This window comes from Mesocricetus auratus, unplaced genomic scaffold (genome assembly GCF_017639785.1).
Source record: "Mesocricetus auratus isolate SY011 unplaced genomic scaffold, BCM_Maur_2.0 Super-Scaffold_100014, whole genome shotgun sequence".
NCBI lineage: Eukaryota > Metazoa > Chordata > Mammalia > Rodentia > Cricetidae > Mesocricetus > Mesocricetus auratus.
Genome location: NW_024429197.1, coordinates 40,104,192 through 40,124,324, shown reverse-complemented (window position 1 = coordinate 40,124,324; position 20,133 = coordinate 40,104,192). Strand labels below are relative to the sequence as shown.

Below are 20,133 nucleotides of genomic sequence, written 5' to 3'. Positions count from 1 at the left end.
TTTCTAATTTAAATAAAAAACATAAAAATAAATAAAAATAAAATAAAAGCGTGTGTGACCCAAGCAGTGGTCATGACTTTAATCCCACCACCTGAAGGCAGAGGTAGGAGGATCTCTGTGAGTTCAAGGTCAGCCTGGTCTAGAGAGTGAGTTCCAGAACAGACAGGACTGTTACACAAAGAAACCCTATCTCAGAAAAAAAACGAACAAACAAAAAAAGTGTGTGTGAGTGTGTGTATATATGTGTGTATGTGGTGTGTGTGTGTGTGTATGTGTGTATGTGTGTGTGTAAGAAGTGCCAAGACTTTCAGGAACAATACAGGAAAATATGACATTGAAACAATAACAAAAACTCACCAAGGACTTGGATTTGTAGATGAAGAAACTCCTCAACTCATTCTGCACAGGTTCAAGCAGTGTCTGGAAGTGATCTATCAAGACAAGTATAAACCCAGTCTGATGCAGGTTCAGCAACATCTGCTTGCAAATCTCCAGGAAGACACAGGGGCTTCTCACTGCTTATTTAAAGGAACTCTATGGGTGCTAGGTCTCCCTAGGCAGGAAAGAATATATCCAGATCACTCTATTTAAGAACCTCTCCTCGTAAATTCCATTTTGGATTAGGCAGGGATGGCAGAGGCTTACTTTGCTGGTTACAGTAATTCAGAGGGGGGGGGGATCTTCTGGTTATATTATCATTCCAAAAATCTGAAGGTGGGGCTCCTTTAGAATCCTTTATTCTTGCTTTCATCTCCCAAAGAGGAGCGTTAAAGATCACAGTTCAGGACCCACACTGCTAGGTAAGCCCCTCCCACCGGAGCCATTCTGGGGTGACCTTTCAGCGGGTCTCTGGCATGGGCAGTGCAGTCTCCCGGAGCAAAGCCAGAATGTAAGATGAAAAGTCACATGCGGAGGATGACGCAAGGGAAACAATCATGACTCATGCTGAGAGCCAGAAAGAAATTCCAGGTCTTAGGCACACTAGCTCCTCAGCCTGCTGACGTGCTCGGCATAAAAACCCCTTTCACATGTCATGCTTTGAGATTCCTAGGCACAGAAGGGTGCTGTCCCAGAAATGAGACTTTGGCAGGCAGGGGTCGGGGGTGTCTCCTTGCTACTCAGCTGGCCCAGAGTGCATTGCCCTTGATTCCTCTGGGAACTTCAAGGGACACCTTCCCAGTGCTCCGAAGATTTTGGTGTGCTGCAGAGGAAGGAGGGTCTCTCATATTCTTTCAGCGGGAGCCTGCTGAGGTGGCACCGACCTTGACTTCCACGTGGACCGCTAGGAAAGAAAAAGTGACAGCATCTGCATCATAAATCTCGAGGGAGGAACTTCTATTCCACTCATCCACTATTGTTATTAGATTCCCAAGGAAGAGATGGGGGTGGAGGGCTGTGGAGGAAGGGAGAGAGAAAAAGAATGCAAACCCAGCTGAGGCCAGTGTCCTGTCTTCTAGAACCATTGACCCACAGGGCATGTTGGTACCACTGGTGCCCCCTTGTTGTTTCTGGTGGTGGGTTGAACCCAGATCGTTGAGCATGCTAAAAAACACAATATCATTGAGCTATATTTTTAGCCCTGTCCTTTTAAAAAAAATAAAAAATAAACAGGTCCAGGTAGCCTTCTGAGAGCGATGTCTTCTAATGATGACTGACCCTAGGACAAACTAGCAGCCACTCAACAGGCATTTGATACCACCTGCCTGTCATTGCTCAAGTAACACAAAGACCCATCTGTGGCAGTGGATACTGACATTCAACACACAAAAGAGGGTATTCACCCTGTGAACCTGGTGTGGAAATCCTACAAGTGTGTGGTGCATCTCCCAAGAGCACCATGGTAGGCCACACCCAGTCTCTACTTCTGCAGACTGGAAAGGAAGAGCAGAATGAGAACAAGGAGGACAGTACGACATCTCCTTGGGTCCTTGTCTGACTCTCGCACTAGTTGAGGTAATTGATGCTGACAGTGACAATAACCAAAGCTACCAAATTCCTGCTAGCTTTCATCCCTAGTGCCATGGGTTATGCTGTAATGCAAATACTAACATTATCATTTGACCAATGGAAAGCATCTCAGGGAAACTGAGTCAGGCACAGTCACACAACTGACAAGAGCCATTTCTGTCCAAAGTCTCCTCATTGACCATTGTGCCTCAGAAGACAACGACTTTCAAAATCAAAGTCAACTCCAGATTTCTAACCAAGTCTAACCTTTCTTGGGAGACAGGCGAGTCTTCTTACTCAGCTGTGTCTCTGAGAAGGAAGGACGTAGGAGGAAAACCTGAAAATATGCCCTAGAAAAGAGAGTGCTCAAAAAATATAAATGCCTTAACACTGCTGACAGTAGTGTGTACAGTTCTATTTACATACATGTGTTGGGATTTTGTCTTGTTTTGTTTTGAGACAGGGTCTCATTGTGCAGCTCTGACTGTCCTGGAACCCACTATGTAGAACGGGGCTGCCCTCAAATTCATAGAGATCCACCTGCCTTGGCCTCCCAAGTACTGGGATTAAGGTGTGCACTGCTACATCTGGCTACTAAATTTATTTATCATGTATTCATTTGAAGTGTCAGGGACCATGCGTGCTCCCCGTAAGTGCTCTGCCAATGACCATGTCCTCAGCCTTACCATGTGACTTTAAGAGATTGTTTCACCTTCTCTGGAGCTCACAGCTGTTCCCCATTTCTATATCTGTCGCCATGAATCACTCTGTGTGTGAAGATAAAGGTGCTATGAACACAGCCACCATTTTGAGAACCTTCAAAATGCCAGTACCTGGAGCTGTGATGAAGTTGAGACATTTGGCACCAAGACAAGCTACTTGTTAACAGAGTCTCTTTTAACAGGGGAGGAAGCAGAGTCATGGAGCCAAGCTAGAACCTGCCCCGGTCACATGAGGAGAAGCCAGGCACCTCAGTGTACTGAGATGTTCTGGGGAAACCCATAACAGCAAGAGGTAAATTTACCAAGACCAGGTAATTCTGGAAGCTAGAGTTCAAGCTAAAGCTAAGAAAAAAATTGATGAAGTGGGGGTGGAAAAGCAGGGAAGGTGTCTAACTTGGAGCACTGGGGGCTGTGCATTCCACTAGCTGACAGCAAGCAGCAGGCTACAGCTTAGGCCTTGCGGTGCTGCAGCAAGAGGCCAGGCTTGAGCCAAAAGACAGGGCCACTAGGAGCTAACTTGGAGTGATGGTCTCACATGATCCAAGGCCTGCTTCTGTCCCCAAGTGTGGTGAGTCGTGCCTGTAATCCCAGCACCAGTAAGAGATAGAAGAACCAGGCTCAGCAGACAGCACTTGCCACACAAGCCTGAGGACCTGAGGTTGAGCTCTGGAACCCATGGTGAAAGAGAACCACCCCCCAAAAGTTATCCTCTGGTAGCCATACACATGCTATGGTATATATGCATGTCCACACTCACACATCACACACACTAAAAATTTATTAATTAAAAGAACCCAAATGGAACGGGGGGGGGCAGAGAAAAATATTAACAGACAGTAAGTATATGCCATTAGAAGGTGTTCGTGGTGAGGGAGAGGGAGCATGCTACATGAAAAAAAAATGTTGCTTTCATCATGGTCTGGTTAAACTATGAACAAGGAACAATGCTACCTTTAAAATTTTTAGTTAATAGAAGTAATAATAGAAGACTCGGAAAAACATCAAAAAATTGTTCAATAGACCTAGATAGATAGAAAGACAAAGCAGAGAAGATTAAAAGCCCATGAATACCAGCTTGAGACATCAAGAGAGCCAAAGGCGTCGTGTATGGCTCACAGTGGGGTCGCAGAGAGGGAAGCTAGTGACCTTGGACTAGTGGAGCCTCACACAGGGAAAATGCAGTCCTGTGAATGCATGAGACACTGGGTTTAATCCCCAGCACCGTAACTAATAATAATGATAATATCAATAACATAGCAACAACAATAATTGATGATAATACAATAATAAACGAAGTCCTGGAAGATACTGGCAACTTTTTTGTTAAACAGGAGTTTGTCCAAAAAGAAAGCCATGCGAGCGAGTTCCAGGACAGCCTCCAAAGCCACAGAGAAACCCTGTCTCGAAAAACCAAAAAAAAAAAAAAAAAAAAAGAAGAAAGCCATGCAATGGAAGGGAGTGTGTACAAATGAACTAGGCAAGTTTTAAGTGTATATTGGGCTGCAAAACATTCTTTAAAACTTAACTCTGACAGTAACACCTGAAGAAAGGGCAAAACAAATGTGAACTTGGGCAAATCTAGCCTAGGGTACTGCTAGCGTGCCTTCCTAGCCAAGACCTCTATGACTGTGAGGAAGAGAATTTTCAATGCCAACAGACGTCCTGGAGCTGAGACACAGTGGCCAACAGGGACAGTTCAGAAAATGCTGTAAGCACCTCTGCCGACATCATGGAGCAATTTCAACAGGAACTTTTGTTGAACAAAAATTAAGTAGAAGAACTCTTTACTATCTTTCAAATGTGCCTATACTTTTGCCTTAAATGTCTTCTTTCCTTCCTTCCTTCCTTCCTTCCTTCCTTCCTTCCTTCCTTCCTTCTTCCCTTCCTCCCTCCCTCCCTTCCTCCCTCCCTCCTTTTTTCCTTCCTTCATTTCTTTGATAGGAGGCCCAGGTCAGTCTCCACTATAAAACAAGACCCAGTTTCTCCACCCCCCCCCACACACAAATGAAAGAAAATGCCAGGTGCAATGGCATACATTCAGCATGTGGGAGACTAAATCAAGTAATTCTGAGGCCATCCTGGGCTCCCTAATGGGACTCTATCAGAGAACAAGAGGGCCTAGAGACGAAGCTCTGTTGGTAAGGTGCCTAGCTAGCACGCATGAGGCCCTGGGGTCAACGCTCAGCACCACATAAAACTGGATGCAGTGGAACATGCCTGTAAAGTAAGTAATCGCAGTACTCTGGAGGTGTAGGCAAGTGAATGTGAAATGCAAGATCATCCTACACAGGAAGTTTGAGGCTCAGGCCGGGAGGAGGCAGAGGCAGGCGGATCTCTGTGAGTTCGAGACCAGCCTGGTCTACAAGAGTGACTTCCAGGGCAGCCTCCAAAGCCACAGAGAAACCCTGTCTCAAAAAACCACAAAAAAAAAACCCAGAAAGTTTGAGGTTCCCCTGAGTTAGATGAGACCTTGTTTCAAAAATAAATAAATATGCAAAGAAATAAAATATTATACTAAAGAAAGAAGCATCTGTTCACTTGACATCCTACTATAATTGGTTCTCAAAAGACAAAAGTATTTCGTTTCTATGTGCTGCAGAAACTTATTAAATTGCTAAGACAAAACCCACAAAAATGGAATTTCACTGAGAAATTCTACATAGTTCCACAAAGTATGTAAACCTCTTTCTTGCTAAGAAGCAATATAACATTCTTATGGTAGTCTAGCAAATTATGTGAGCTACTAAATCAACTTGGTTCATTTATTTACTTTGTTTATCGGTCAGACCAGCCCATTACAGGATTTTACCACTATAAATGGGCCCCTGGACTAAGTCGTGCAGGCAGACAACAACTCCATCAAACCCAATAATTAACTGGGCAGTCCTCCTCCATATGTCATGGCGACCACTCATTAAAAGAGTGCATATGGCTCGTACCTGCATGTGCTAGCCTTTTGCTTTTGTTCATGGTTCAACAAATTTATGAACTATAGATCTAGTGGAATGATGAAAAATTAGTTCAGAGGATATTATTATAATAAGGCTGAGAGTTTAAAATTAGACGGGAAAAAATCGAAGCAAGAAAAAATAGGTCACGTTGACAACAGAATTCATGACAAGCTCATAATAAGTATCTGTGGATTCGCTTCCATGTCCAACACATGGCTAGAGCTGAGGAAAAGAAGAGATTTGTTGTCCATGCCCAAAGTCTTGTTTTTATTTCAGGAGATAGCATCTGTGTTGAAAAGACTAGGAAATAGCATAAAGTTGTCGCTGGTGAATGCCACTGTATTTGTTCACTTTGTCATCACTTTGACAAAATATCAGACAGAAAGACCTTAAAGTCTTTTGTTCCATTTTGATTCACAGTTTCAAAAGGTCTAGTACATGATGGCTTGGCCCTGTGCGTGAACAGAAAGAGCATCATGGTAATGTGGGCCTGTGGTTAGAAGTTGTTCTCCACTTAGGAGTAAACAAGAAATAGAGCCACAAGAATTAGGACCAAGTGACCTACCCTTCCAGGTAGATGCCACTCCCTAAACTTTCTGTAACTTCACAAAAGACTTCAAGAAGCTGGGTACTGAACATTTATACATGTCCCTGTGAAGGACCTTTCATATTCAAACAACAGCCTCATAGTTCTGATCAGCACAGTTCTCATTTAAGATAGGCATCTTTTTGTTTTGTTTTGTTGGTTTTTTTTTTTGTTTTGTTTTGTTTTGTGTTTCAAGACAGGGTTTCTCTGTATTGTTTTGGAGTCTGTCCTGGAACTCGCTCTGTAGACCAGGCTGGCCTTGAACTCACAGAGATCCGCCTGCCTCTACCTCCCAAGTGCTGTGATTAAAGGTGTGCGTCACCACCGCCCCGCCTGAGCCTCAAACTTCCTGTGTAGGATGATCTTGCGTTTCAGATTCACTTAAGAGATATGAATGAGTGAAGTATGTCACTTTTGTCATGGCATGGATTCCAGGCAGAGATTAACTATGCAACCTAGTAAAATAAAGAAGATGACCAAAGCAGGTGTGGTGATTCATGCCTCTAATCTCAACACTTGGGAGGTGGAGGCAGGACGATCATGAGCTAAAGGCCAGTCTGGGGACCAGCGAGATGGTTCAGTGGGTAAAATCACTTGCCGTGAAGGCCAGACAACCTGAGTTCAACCCATGGAACCAAAGGTATACAGGGAGAGAAACAGCTCTCAAAGGTAGTCCTTTGACCTCCGTGTGCCTGATGCTGCACACACCCACATTTACAAACCCACACCATACACACACATTATTTAAAAAATAAATGTTTTAAAAGTTGAGTGTGGACCACATGAGAGCCTGGGGAGAGAGAGACAGAGACAGAGAGAAACAGAGAGATAGAGACAAAGAGACAGACAGAGACAGAGAGAATGTGTTAGCCAGCAAGATGTACTTAGTAAGTAAAGGCACTGGTACTGTGGAATAAACCTCTTGTACACTGTAAAGATTTGTCATTCCTAATTGGTTTTTTAAAATGCTGACTGGCAAAAAAAGGGGGGGGGGGGGCAGAGAGATGGCTCAGGGATTAAGAGCACTGACTGTTCTTCCAGAGGTCCTGAGTTCAATTCCCGGCAACCACATGGTGGCTCACAACCACCTTGAATGAGATCTGGAACCCTCTGCTGGCCTGTATACATAATAAATAAATAAAATATTTTTTTTAAAATGCTGATTGGTCAGTAGCCAGGCAGGCCAAACTTAAGAATAGTGGGAAGAGGAAGGGCAAAGTCAGGGAGTCACTGGCAAAGGCAGAGAAGCAAGGTGAGAATGCCGTACTGAGAAAAGGTACCAAGCTGTGTGGCTTAACATAGCTAAGAATTGTGGGTTAATTTAAGTGAAAGAGTCGGCTAGTAACAAGCCTGAGCTATCGACCATTTATAAATAATATTAAGCCTCCCTGGTAATTATTTGAGAGCAGGCAGTTGGGACAGAAACTTCTGCCTATACACTGGCTGCCAAGCCTGCCAGCCTGAGTCTGATGTTCAGGACCCACAGGTAGAAGAAGAGCACCAGTTTCCACAGTCATTCTCTGACATACACATGTGCTGCACTGTGATACTTGTGCATGCACACACGCTAACACACACACACACACACACATGAGATAAAGAAATAATTTAATAATAAAAGTAATTTAAAAATACCTCTCTTATTTTATTGCAGAATGTAACTCTAGCACTCAGGAGACTTAAGCAGGACCCTGACTTTGAGACCAGCCTGGACTACGTAGTGAACTCTTCCTGAAGAGAAAAAGACAGGAAAGCTCTCCTATGAATTGACTGTGAATAATATCTGGACTCGGATTTCCACTTGGGCTGGCAGCCTCTGACCACGTGACTTTCTCCTCGTCCTTAGTACAGAGTGATGCTGTCCTCCTGCTTTAGGCTCAAGCTTGGAGCAGAGAGCATACAAACCCGAGCATACAGGAGGCAGGAAAGAGCAGGGGCTGGTGCAGGATCGCCCTTGACACTGTTTGGTGGATACAGCCTCAGGCAGGCCATTTGGGTCCCCTTGGAAATGAACCTTAACATACCCATGGAAAGAAAGAGTTGCAGAGCAGAACAACGGCTCAGAAGTTGAGAATTCTCGTTGCGCGTGTAGAGGCCTCAGGTTTAGTTCCCAGCACCCACAACCATCCATGCTCTACTAAAGAACACCTTCTCTATGGGCACTAGGCATGTACATGCCATACATCCATACGTGTAGGCAAAACATTAATGCACATAAAACAGAGCAAAATAATCTTTAAAAGCATGTGTGTGTGTGTGTGTGTGTGTGTGTGTGTGTGTGTTGGAGTGGATGAGTGACTTTCAAGTTGTGCTAAGAGAGATGGAAAAGGGAGAGACGCATGAACAGGTGGAGAGCAGCCGCCATGAAATCTGTTCTACATATTAAGTTTCAGAAACAGCGCTGGCATGAAGCAATCCAAGGCTTTACAACATCTGAACATTGCTGCAGGTTTGGCCAGACACTAAGCACTGTTGCACTCAAGCCCTCTTCTCTACCCAGATGCACTCCAATGCATCAGACCATCTTATCTGCTCAGGCCTGATTCAGCTGCATTTTAACTGAATCCCAGCGTTCTTTCTGTCACTGCAATTCTGAATCTGTCCGTTCAAAAAAAAATTGATTATTTTTCCTCCACTCACATTTATCAGTCCATTTTTGGAAGCACTCTTTGCCACCTTCTTAAATAAGTAAATAGGATAACTGTGGTAATCGCCTGACCTGAAAAGTGTATAGAGCTTCAAGGTTAATGGTCCTGGCACAAGATTTTCGCTACAAACAGCAGAATCCTCTAGTCCTTTGCTGAGGCATCGGTTCAATAGCAAGAGAAGACCAAGCCATGAATGGAGGAGTTACTCAGGAGAATTATCTAAGTCGCCGGATGATCCAATGCACCTGACCTGTGTTCCAGAAAGAACTCCAAACAGCTCCAGTAAGAGAGGCATTTCCTGGACACAGGGCAGGGAAGTCAAATATTTAACAAAACACAACATAAAAGCCAAGACCTGGTGCAATCCTGTTTCCAACACCCTGAAAATCCATTGGTTCACTTTACAACACTGAAATTCCTTCCACACGAAGGAAAAAGACATGCTACTGTTAAGCCGCTCCATATCTGAAATTCCTCTAATCAGTTTAAATTAAAGACTGTCAAACACATACATCATTAGGGGGCTTTTAAATCTGAATTGTATTGGAGATACATTGCATATGCTTAAACATTCCAGTTTAGCAATGCCCATCAGCAATAAGTATCACTTAAGGAGGGGGCATTAATTGAATTTTGAGCAGACACAGTGATCCAAATAGCAAAGCGAAATCCAGGCAATGGAGCTCAGATTTTCCACCTTTCTCTTCCAGTGTGGTGCTCTTCTCTCTCTCTCTCTCTCTCTCTCTCTCTCTCTCTCTCTCTCTCTCTCTCTCTCTCTCTCTCTCTCTCTACACACACACACACACACACACACACACACACAGAGACAAGCTAGGTAACCAACAGACCTTTCACCATCCTTAGAGACCCTACAGTCTGCAGTAAATGATCAAAAAAGCCCCCATCAGGTATTCTGTTATATTTTAAGCAGAGAAAAAGATGCACAAAATCAACTTGCCCTACAAAAGGTTTATTTAATTGGGGGAAGCAGGATTGAACAAATGTCACTCTGCTGCCCAGGCTGTCCTGGAACCCACTATGTAGCCCAGACTATCCTCAAACTTATGGTAATCCTCCTGCTTCGCCATTCCTAATGCCAAGATGACAATTATGAACAACAGAGAAAAAAGAAAGAAAGAAAGGCTAAAGAGAAAAACCATTTTCAGGAGTAAAAGGTAAGTCCCCAAGCTAAGTCAAGCTAGAAACATCGGCCCTCTACCTCAACTTTACCCAAGTTGTTTCTAGTCTGTATTTATAAACCTGCCTTTACTGTTATGAAGTTTTAAAGTATTTCTATTCTAGACTTAGGGTAAACATACATCTCAGCTCCACAGAAACCAAAAGACTGAAAGCAAGCCCCTGATCTGGTTCTCATGATGTCCTGATGTTGTACTTATGACAAAGAATGACACTCCAGGGGCTGGAAAGATGCTTCAGTGCTTAAGAGCACTGGCTGCTTTTCCAAAGGACCTGGGTTCAATTCCTAGCATCCACATAGCTGCTCATAACTGTCTAGGATTCCAGTTCCAGCAGATCTATCACCCGCCCACACACACATACATGCAGACAAAGCATTAATACACATAAAATAAAAATAGATAAATCTTAAAAAAAAAAAGACACTCCAACCTTGGTTCCCCTGTTGTTCTTATTTGTTGGGGAAGTCCTGTGTATGTGTCAATAAATTACTACTGGCCAATAGGAATCTAGATAGGTGGGGCTAGGAATCCAGGAGGATTCTGGGAAGGAGAAACACAGGAGAGTCAACATGTAACGCCATGGGGGTAGGAAGCCTGGAACTATTCTCCGGTAAGAAACATACTTAGATTAACAATTATGGGGTAATTACTTAAGTCAGAGCTAGCCAGTTAGAAACAAGCAAGGCCAACAGCTTCATAATTAATATGGCCTCCTGTGTGTTTATTTGGGACTGATGCCGCTCTGGAACCAGGCGGGCAGGAAAGCTCCTCTCAAGGAAAGCTTCTCTTAACACTTATTGGCACTAATCTATTTTAATAGGGATGAGGGGGCTTCAACAAAGCACCTACAAAGAGCCATGTGGAACAAACTCTGTGATTTCTCTTCATACTCTCACTCAGCTCAGTGATGACACAGTACATGTGTGTGTGTATGTTTATATTTACATGTATGTATATGTGTATGTCTTTGTGTCTATATTTGTATGAATATATATGCTTGTGTGTATGTATGTGTATATATGCATGTGCATATATTTTGTATATATATATACATATATATATATACATACATATTCTGTGTATGTGTGTGTATATTGCCCATCAGAAATGACCTAACAGAAACCAAGTCTGCATTTCTGAGACACCATCTACCATAAACCTTCTCACAATCCACCCTCATGTTTCAGTGAGGAATCAGTTAATAAAGTCAGAGAACAAAGAGGGGGACCATGATCAACTCCATGACATCATTAGATCTTTCTGAAAAACTTATGGTATATTTATGTTCTTAAATAGCTTCAAAACCTTCTATGAATTTCAAAATCCTTACCTTTAAAAGGAGCAAACTATTTCATTTGCTTATTATTGTTAGGTTGTAAGAAAAAAACCACTTGATCGCATACTCAATAAATAACAGTTTGGGGTTTTTTTTTTATTTACTCTTCCCTCAAGTAAATATCACTCAGAGAATTAATTATCTGCCTGAAGAGCATTGGGTGTATGAGCTTTACTGAGTGCATACATAGGGCTGTAGATATAGAAAAATATAACTTATCCAGTTCTCCCTCTATCTAGGAGGTCACCACCCTTCCTGAGAAAAAACAGATTCTGGGACTGCCTTCTACTGTGAAGTTAGAAAGGAGGAGGTAACTGTTGACTTGTCAACTATTTCTTAGGTGAAAACAGCCTTCCTGTGGAGATTTTGTTCTCTGCGGCTGAGATAACTTCCGTACAGCTGACAAGGTGGGTCAGTGGTGAGTAAAGGTCCTTGTCCTGAAGTCTTGACACCTGGTCCCCACATGGTAGAAGGAGGGAATCAACTTCTGTAAACTATCTTCTGACGCCCCCATGATTCACACACACATACACACACACACACACACATACACGCACGCACACACGCACAAGGGAGAGGGAGGCAAAAACCACATCAATGTCCTCAGTCTCCCATGAGGAAGTCCTTTAGAATGGGGTTTTCCTCCTCTGAGAAAAGAATTCCTTGCTTCTATGTAGAACCATCTGTTGACCTCAGATACCTTCCCCTGCACTAAGTAGATAACCTCTCCTGGTTATAACCTTCCAAGGGAAACCCTAACACTATCCTCTTTGTTTGGACTCAAATATGCTCTTTCAGTGCTAGAACAAGATGCTAACCAGGCTGGTGTTTAATTACCAGGGTACAAGGAATAAAGTTAAATTACAATTAGCTATGAATTAGGAGAAAATCAAGGCCCAGCTATATCTGTCATAGTCCATATCAGGATTATGTTGGCAGTCTCATAGTAGTTTAAACATTAGTGAGGCTCACGGATAATATTCCCACAGCTGAACAGTGGTGGCACATGCCTTTAATCCCAGCACTTGAGAAGTATAGGCAGGTGGATCTCTGTGAGTTAGAGGCCAGCCTGGTCTACAGAGTGAGTTCCAGGACAGTCAGGGCTACACAGTGAAACCCTGTCTCAAACCTCTAAACCCCCCACCAAAAAAAAGAAGAAAAAAAGAAATTTCTAAATTAGAATTGTAGACAATTCTGTAATTTCTGTATTGATAAGCAGCTTTTCCTTTCAGTGGTGAATGAGTTTACCAAGCAAAGGAAAATGTTAGCACTTCCCTTAGAAGGTTTGGGAAAGGAATAGCATAATGCTAGACTCATGTTTAACATACAGAAGGTCCTTGTCATTTAATTATTGACCACTCAAACATCAGTGATTTCTAAAATAATTTTGCAATTCAAACTACGAGTAAGTAAGAATATACAGACTCTAAACACCTCCCAGTACCTGTGAGGTAGAGATGAAGGCAGGAGAATTGCAAGTGTGAAGCCAACCTGGGCTTCATAGCAAGGCTGAGGTTAGCCTAGGATATGCAAGAAACTTCTATCTCAAAAAACAAACAAAAACTAGACATGAAATCAAGCATGTTTCTCAACCTGCAATCTCAGCTCTCAGAAGTAGAGCCAGATCAGTTCAAGGTCATCCTCAGAGACTTAGTGAGTTTGAGGCCAGCCTAAGTTATATGAGACCAAGAATATACACATATATAATCATCATGTATATATCACATATATGCCAAAATCACCCAAAATCTGTGTCTGTGATGCTCAAGCATTTTGATTTTGAGGAAGATGCCATGTTTGACTTTGTTTATTCACGCTGACTATAGTACACTTATAGTCTGGACTTTAATGTTTCATTGTCATAGCTTTTCCTGTGATGATCTGGGTAGGTTAAAAGTTTTCTACAAAATAAATGCCTAATAAGGAATAAACCTGTTGGAAGGATAAATTAGCAGACAGGTCATGCTCATCGAATGTCCCCACCACAGAGAAGACATTGTACCCACTCTACCCTCTGATTGGGTTTATATTGCAATGTGACTCAAAGACTCACTCTACTGAATAAAAATTTAGGCAATTAATGGTCTTATTTCTTAGGAAGAACTGCTTTCTATCGTATATTAACACAGATCTCACTCAATTAAAATTGCTCATAGTCAGCAAAAATAATTTCTGCATTGTAATGAAATAATGAAATAATTATATGCAAGGGAGGACTTGTGATCTTTTTAATTATTCTATTCTTCATTTTTAAAAGGGCTATTTGAAAACGTACTCTTATAATTGATTGCTATAAATCAGTCAAACTCATTCTAAGGATCATAAATATTCTAACTTTTAAAAGACAAAGAAATGCTAAATATTCAATAGAATACTTCAGTATTCAGAAAATTTAATCTGGGGGGGAAAGGAGAGACCTGCTCTCTGGAAAATAAAAAAGTAAATTTGTTGTCCCGTGAAAAATGAAATATCTTGAATGTCAGTGACAGAAATGGAATTAGCAAGAGATCTTTTTATTGTTTTTTAAGGTCATTAGGCTGTGAATTCTGTAATTATGGAAATCGTCAGTCCAGCTCTCGGAGAATGTTTGCTCCCATCCATAAGGCAGTGGGGATGTTCAATCAGACTCTCTCGTGGGAAAGTTAGGTCATAACTGTAAGTGTACCAGCAAAATTGAATTAAGCAAAGAGATTTCATTAGTATTTATAGCCAGAAGGCATCTGTAAAAGTACAGGGCAAAGAAGTTATGTGGAAGTCAAGGGGGGGGGGGGTTCTAGTGACAAAGGCGGCGAATCTGAAAGAGATCTAAGTGAGTAATGAATGCGGACTATTGAACGCGGCTGCAAAGAGGGAGCTGCAAAGATGTCAAATATTGATTTTTCTGGGTATGCCTTTGGACTACATATGTAATTGTTTGGATTTGCTGTCTTCATGGTACAACAATATTTGTTGTCGAAGGTTAAAAAGCATGATGCGAAATCAACTAAAAACTGAGACACATGTTGGAGAATTATAATAATCCTCCACTCAGAATCTCATTAAAGAAGTTTCTGTGTTTGCTTGCAAAAGGACGTCTTTAACTGAAAAAAAAAAACCACATATTTCCCAAAAGAACACAGATGTTACTGAAAATATTTTTCTTTTAGCATTATTTTTAACTATGCTCGCTTTCTTATTTTATTGCATGTTTGTTCTTCTAATTTTGAAAGTTAGGCCAGACTTAATTTTTTTCAGTGTTATTACAGTGAATGCATTTAATGCTAAACTGAGGGGCAGCATCAGATTTTTTATTATCAGTTTAGCATGAAATGCTAAAACTCCAGATAGAAAATATGGCTATTTTAAAGTCTGTATAAGCATGCATAGGTAATAAAAAGTCACAAATTCAAGTGATCAGATTAATAATCAAGCTAGTACATTCACTGAATAAAAGGCTTCTTTAAATATTTTATGCAATATCTTTTCACCGTTCAGGTCTCAACAAAGAACACCAGTGATCGTGGCTTTTAAATAACAGGTGTGTTCCACTGGTTTTGTTAAAAACCTTATTATAGTTATAATATTACCTTGTTCTCTTTCCTACCTCTAGTACTAATAACAAGACTCTTTCCAAATGGGCTTTATGGTACTTAACACCATAAGTACAGCACGCTAAAAAATAATGACACTTAACAAAAGAAAGAAAACAGTGATGACACATTTCAGGCAAAGCAGGCACACACAGGTAAGGGGGGAGTCTATCATTTTAATAGTGTAGCGATATCTAGATAGAAAAGACTGCAAAAAAGACAATGTCTTAGCAGAACAAGTGTCACGTTTTATGTTCAGTGCTCACTGTTCTTGCTCCTAAGTGCTTTAACAGAAAGGTAAAACAATGGTGCCGCTGCAACCCAAGGCAGCCTTCCCCCAGAGTTTGCAGAGCCCAAGGCTGCCAAGGCTTCAACCCAGTGGGAGCCGCAGCTCCTCTGCCAGCTGAACAAGGGGCAGGAACAAACAATTCAGCCGAGTGTTTCTGAAAAGGTTACTGGGGAATATCCATCATAAAGTCATTTCTACTTCTCAAGAGCTATTAGTGCCCGACTCCGTGGCTTCATTAACACTCTCAGGTTCCAAGTTTTCCTTTATTTCCGCCTTCATCCCACATCTTAGATACCTGCGATTTGCAAATTCCTTGCTCCAGAGGAAGGCTGCTTCCACGCAGCCCCACCCCCCTCCCCAGTGACTGACTCGCAAGGGCAACTTTGGGGCGGCAGGAGGCCGGATTAGTTGGCAGTAAGTGGGAAACATGTTTTTAAACGCCATTGGGTTTCTTGGGAATTGAGCCGAGGCCTTAAGACGGTGCTCTGTCGTTCAGCCCACTCTAGCTAGCGTCACTATACCATGCACTGGCAGGTCACTGGCCTCCCGGCTTGGCCTCACCCACGGTTCCCATGCAGGTCCAGAAGCTACAAGTTTTCAGTCCCTTTCTCCAGACCCCAATGTTGCCTAAGCAAGCATTAAGAGATTATGGTTGTAATAGGTGTGCTTACACCAAATAAAAGGTTTCATTAATCAAGCCACATTGAGATAAACCTGTCACTGGACAGAGAAGACAAGAAATCAAATGCTCTGAAACTTCTGACAGATTGTTAAATAGATACCCTTTAAAACAGAATTTAATTTACTATGATATTACAGCTATTTATGCATCAATAGACAAGTGCAGATTGAGTTCAGAGGTCAGCTCTAGAATTTGAAAAATAAAAGCACAGGATGAAACAAAAGGTGACAGTTACCTTTGTCTGATTACCCTACCTGGGAAGGCTTAACTAGTTCCCGTGCAGAACTGAAGCAAGACATGTGTGGGGGGGGGTGCGTAGCCCCCAGGTCCATTCAAGGGGTCCTCATCCTGTTGAAGACTCGACTACAACTAAAGAAACACCCAAGAGCAGTTGCATGGCCCAGGAGTTGGCCCTAGCCACAAGCAGATGAAACCTCTCCTTTGCCTGTGCTCACTCAGACCGGGGTTCAAACCTTAGCTTCACCACTGACTACTGCCCAGTGACTCTCTTCAGTTTCTGGGTCCCCTCAGTAAAACGGAGGTACTGCCAGCACTGTCTCAGAGGGCTGCTGCAAAGACTGAAGCCGCATTGGAGGGCACCTGGCAGAGGGACTCAAAATGACAGTTCTCGGCCCTCCTTAGTGCTCATTTCTTCCGTTTTTCTTCCTCCACTGCCTATTCCCCAGCACCAGCCACGGTCCCCTATCACACGGCAAGGCTCTTCCAGTCTCTTTGGTTTGACAGGCTGACCTTCAGGTGATGACGGGGTTCAAAACAAAGTTATAAAAGCCCTGTTTGGGGGGTCAGTCACATGTCTCATGGAACAAAAGTGTATCCAGACAAGAATGACAGCCGAGAATGATCCCCAGGACACACATAGTGGGAGACTCCCACGAGTTGCCCTCTTATCTACACACACACATACACACACCACACACCACACACCACACACCACACACCACACACCACACATCACACACCACACACCACACACCACACACCACACACCACACACCACACACCACACACACACCACAGAGAGAGAGAGAGAGAGAGAGAGAGAGAGAGAGAGAGAGAGAGAGAGAGAGAGAGAGAGAGACATATGCACACATGCTGAATGGAAAGAGCAGTGTCTATTACAGTTAGGAAACAGAAAGAAAAGACCCAACTTTACTATTTCATATAAAGACTCAAATTGAAAATAATATGTATTTTCTCTAACTTTTATTAAGTACATGAAACCTATAACTTCCAACCAGCATTTAATCAGGTATTCCTTCATTTAAATTATATTTCTCAGTTGGGTGTGATGATGCATGTCTTAGTCCCAGCATTGGAGAAGTAGAAGAAGATGGATCTCTGGGAGTTCAAGGCTAGCCCTGTCTACAATCCAAGTTTCAGGCCAATCAGGGCCACAAAGTAAGGCCCCATCTCAAAACAAAAACAAAATGTTTCTCAACCATACATTGAAATAAGTAAATTTTATTTTATTTTAAGTATGAGTGCCTACCTGTATATAATTGCACCATGTGTTTGCCTGGTGGGCAAGGAGGCCATGAGGGGATGCTAGGTCCCCTGGACCTATTATAGTACGTTATCAACTGACATATGGGCACTGGGAACCAAACCCAGGTTCTCTGCAAGAGCAGGAAGAGTCCTTATCTGGGCAGTATCTCTGGAGAACCAAAGCAAGTAAATAATTTAGAATCAAGACTGAAGCATTAATTTTTCTTAAGATTAATTTCTCTGGGTATGGTAGCCCATGCTTTTAATCCCAGCACTTGGGAGGCAGAGGCAGGCAGATCTCTGAGTTCTGAGTTTGAGGCCAGCCTGGTCTACAGAGCAAGTTCCAGGACAGCCAGGGATACTCAGAGAAATCCTGTCTTAAAAAAAGATTAATTTCAAATTGTTGTTTTATTTGTTTATCTTGTTAGATTTGTTTTATTCTATTTATTTATTTATTATAGATAGAGTTTCTCCTCTGTATAGCCCTAGCTGGCCTGGAACTCACTATGTAGACCAGGCTGGCCTGGAACTCACAGAGATCCCCCTGACTCTGCTCCTGAGTGCTGGCATTAAAGGCATGTGCCACTGCTGCCCAGTGTTAAATTTGTTTTGTTCTGGAGACAAAAAAAAATCTCAATATATAGCTTTGGTTAGCTCTTGCTTCATCCTGCCTAGTACTGAAATTAAAGTGTAATACCACTTCCAGTATTCAAATTACTTTTTTGTTTGCTTGCTGTTTGTTGTTTCTCATTATTGCTGCTGTTGTTGCTTTTAGATAAAGTTCTCCCATGTAAGTCCAGGCTGGCCTTGAACTTGTAGCCATCTTCCTGCTACAGCCTCCCAAGTGGTGAGGTTACTGGCACCAACTATCACGTCCACCTCAAATGACTAATCTTGACATTGTCTTAAAATCTGATTACTTTAACCAGGCCTCATGCCTGAATTCTAGCACTTGGGAGACAATGGTAGGAGAATCCTGACTTCTAAAACAGTCTGGAAGCTGAGCATGATGGCACATACCTTGGATCTCTGTGAGTTTGAGACCACCTTGTCTACATAGTGAGTTCCAGGCAATCCAAGGTTACATAACAAGACCCTGTCTCAAATAAACACAAAAATGCTGAAAGGAATAACGTGTGCCTCATACTACATATGAAGTGGCATAGCATTATTTGAGTGTACAATATGGATAAAAAAGTCTAAACGGTAAATTCTAAAGTAAACACTACAAGAACTATGACAATAAAGTTGTAACAAGCTAGGCCAACAAACAAAAGGCCTAAACTGTAATGCTAACACACACTCATTCTGGAGCCAGGGTTAGCAACAAGGCGTGAGGGTCGGAGATGACGGTCACAAGTTAGACACCAGCCTGGATGGCATAGTGAGACACTGCTTTTAAAAAAAGGGCTCACGTCAATTGAATACGAGAGACATAAGGATCTTCGGTTCAAGACTAGCCTGAGCCACACAGTAAGTTCAAAGCCAGCCTCAAAATATGCTCAGTGAATCTAAGAAAGTATATGCAAGACCCTGGACTCCATCTCCAACAACAAAGAAAATAAATAAATAAATAAAATGTTTTAGTGCTTGGGGTCAGCAAGATGCCTTATTGGGTAAGACGTTGGTTATGACCCGGCTTGAGGCAATGAGTTCAGTTCTGGGAACCACATGGCAAAAGGAGAGCACTGACTCCTGAAAGTTGTCCTCAAGCCTTCACATGCATGCTAACACATGTGCCCCACACAATACACAGGTAAACAAATGTTAAACTATTTTTTTGAAAGAGCATTCAAGGAAGCAGAGATAAAATGAGTAGCATAATGGCCAATTTAACGTACCACAGTAAAAAAAAAATCACAATAAATATAGTGTATGAACACCAGTAATTGAAAGTCAGGAACTATCAAACTGAAGCAAGAAAAACAGAGGGGCTGGAGAGACAGCTCAGCAGGTGAGGGTGCTTGCCTCCAACACAGAAGACCCGAGTTCAATCCCTGGAACCCACCTGGTAGGAGAGGACAACTCCTACAAGTTGTTAGCTGATTACTTATGCATGGTGACATGTGAGCACACACATATACATGCACACACAACTAATAACAATAACAGTAATCAAAGAAGGACAGAAAAGAGATGAGAACAACAGGTAAATAAAGTCTTAGTTTGGTTTCCATTGTCGTGATAAAACTCCAGGAAGAAAAGCATCTTGGGGAGGAAAGGGCTTCCTTGGTTTACAGCTTACCGGTCACTAAAGGAAGCCACAGCAGGAGCCAAAGCAGAGACCTCCAAGAAGCTCTGTTTCCTGGTTTGCTCCTCATGGCTTGTTCAGCTGCTTTCTTATGAAACCCAGGACCACCTGCCTAGCTTGGTACCACCCACATCAATCATTAATCAAGAAAATGCACTACAGACTTGTCTACAGGCAATCTGATGGGGGCATTTTCTCAATTGAGGTTCCGTTTCCTAGATAACTCTAGCTTGTGTCAAGTTCACACACACACACACACACACACACACACTATTCACATATATATGTATACATGTATTTGAAACTTTTGTGTGTGTGTGTGTGTGTGTGTGTGTGTGTGTGTGTGTGTGTGTGTAAGAAAAAGAAAAGGAAAAACCCCAGTGGAGCCTGTGACTCTTACTTATAATCTCAGCACTAAGAACGTTGAGGCAAGCCGGGCGTTGGTGG

General features: G+C 42.3%; 1 long non-coding RNA gene across 3 annotated transcripts in view; it reads right to left on the bottom strand.

Moving 5' to 3' along the window:
• The window catches only part of LOC110341686, a 37,996-nt gene extending 18,230 nt beyond the window's left edge, over positions 1 to 19,766 (bottom strand). For all 3 annotated transcript variants that reach the window (XR_002383665.2, XR_002383663.1, XR_002383664.1), the window contains exons 1-2: positions 19,681 to 19,766; positions 358 to 1,282 (exon numbers count right to left, since the gene is read on the bottom strand). This is a non-coding gene — a long non-coding RNA (uncharacterized LOC110341686). The remainder of the gene's footprint in view (positions 1 to 357; positions 1,283 to 19,680) is intronic.
• Positions 19,767 to 20,133: the final 367 nt, after the last annotated feature.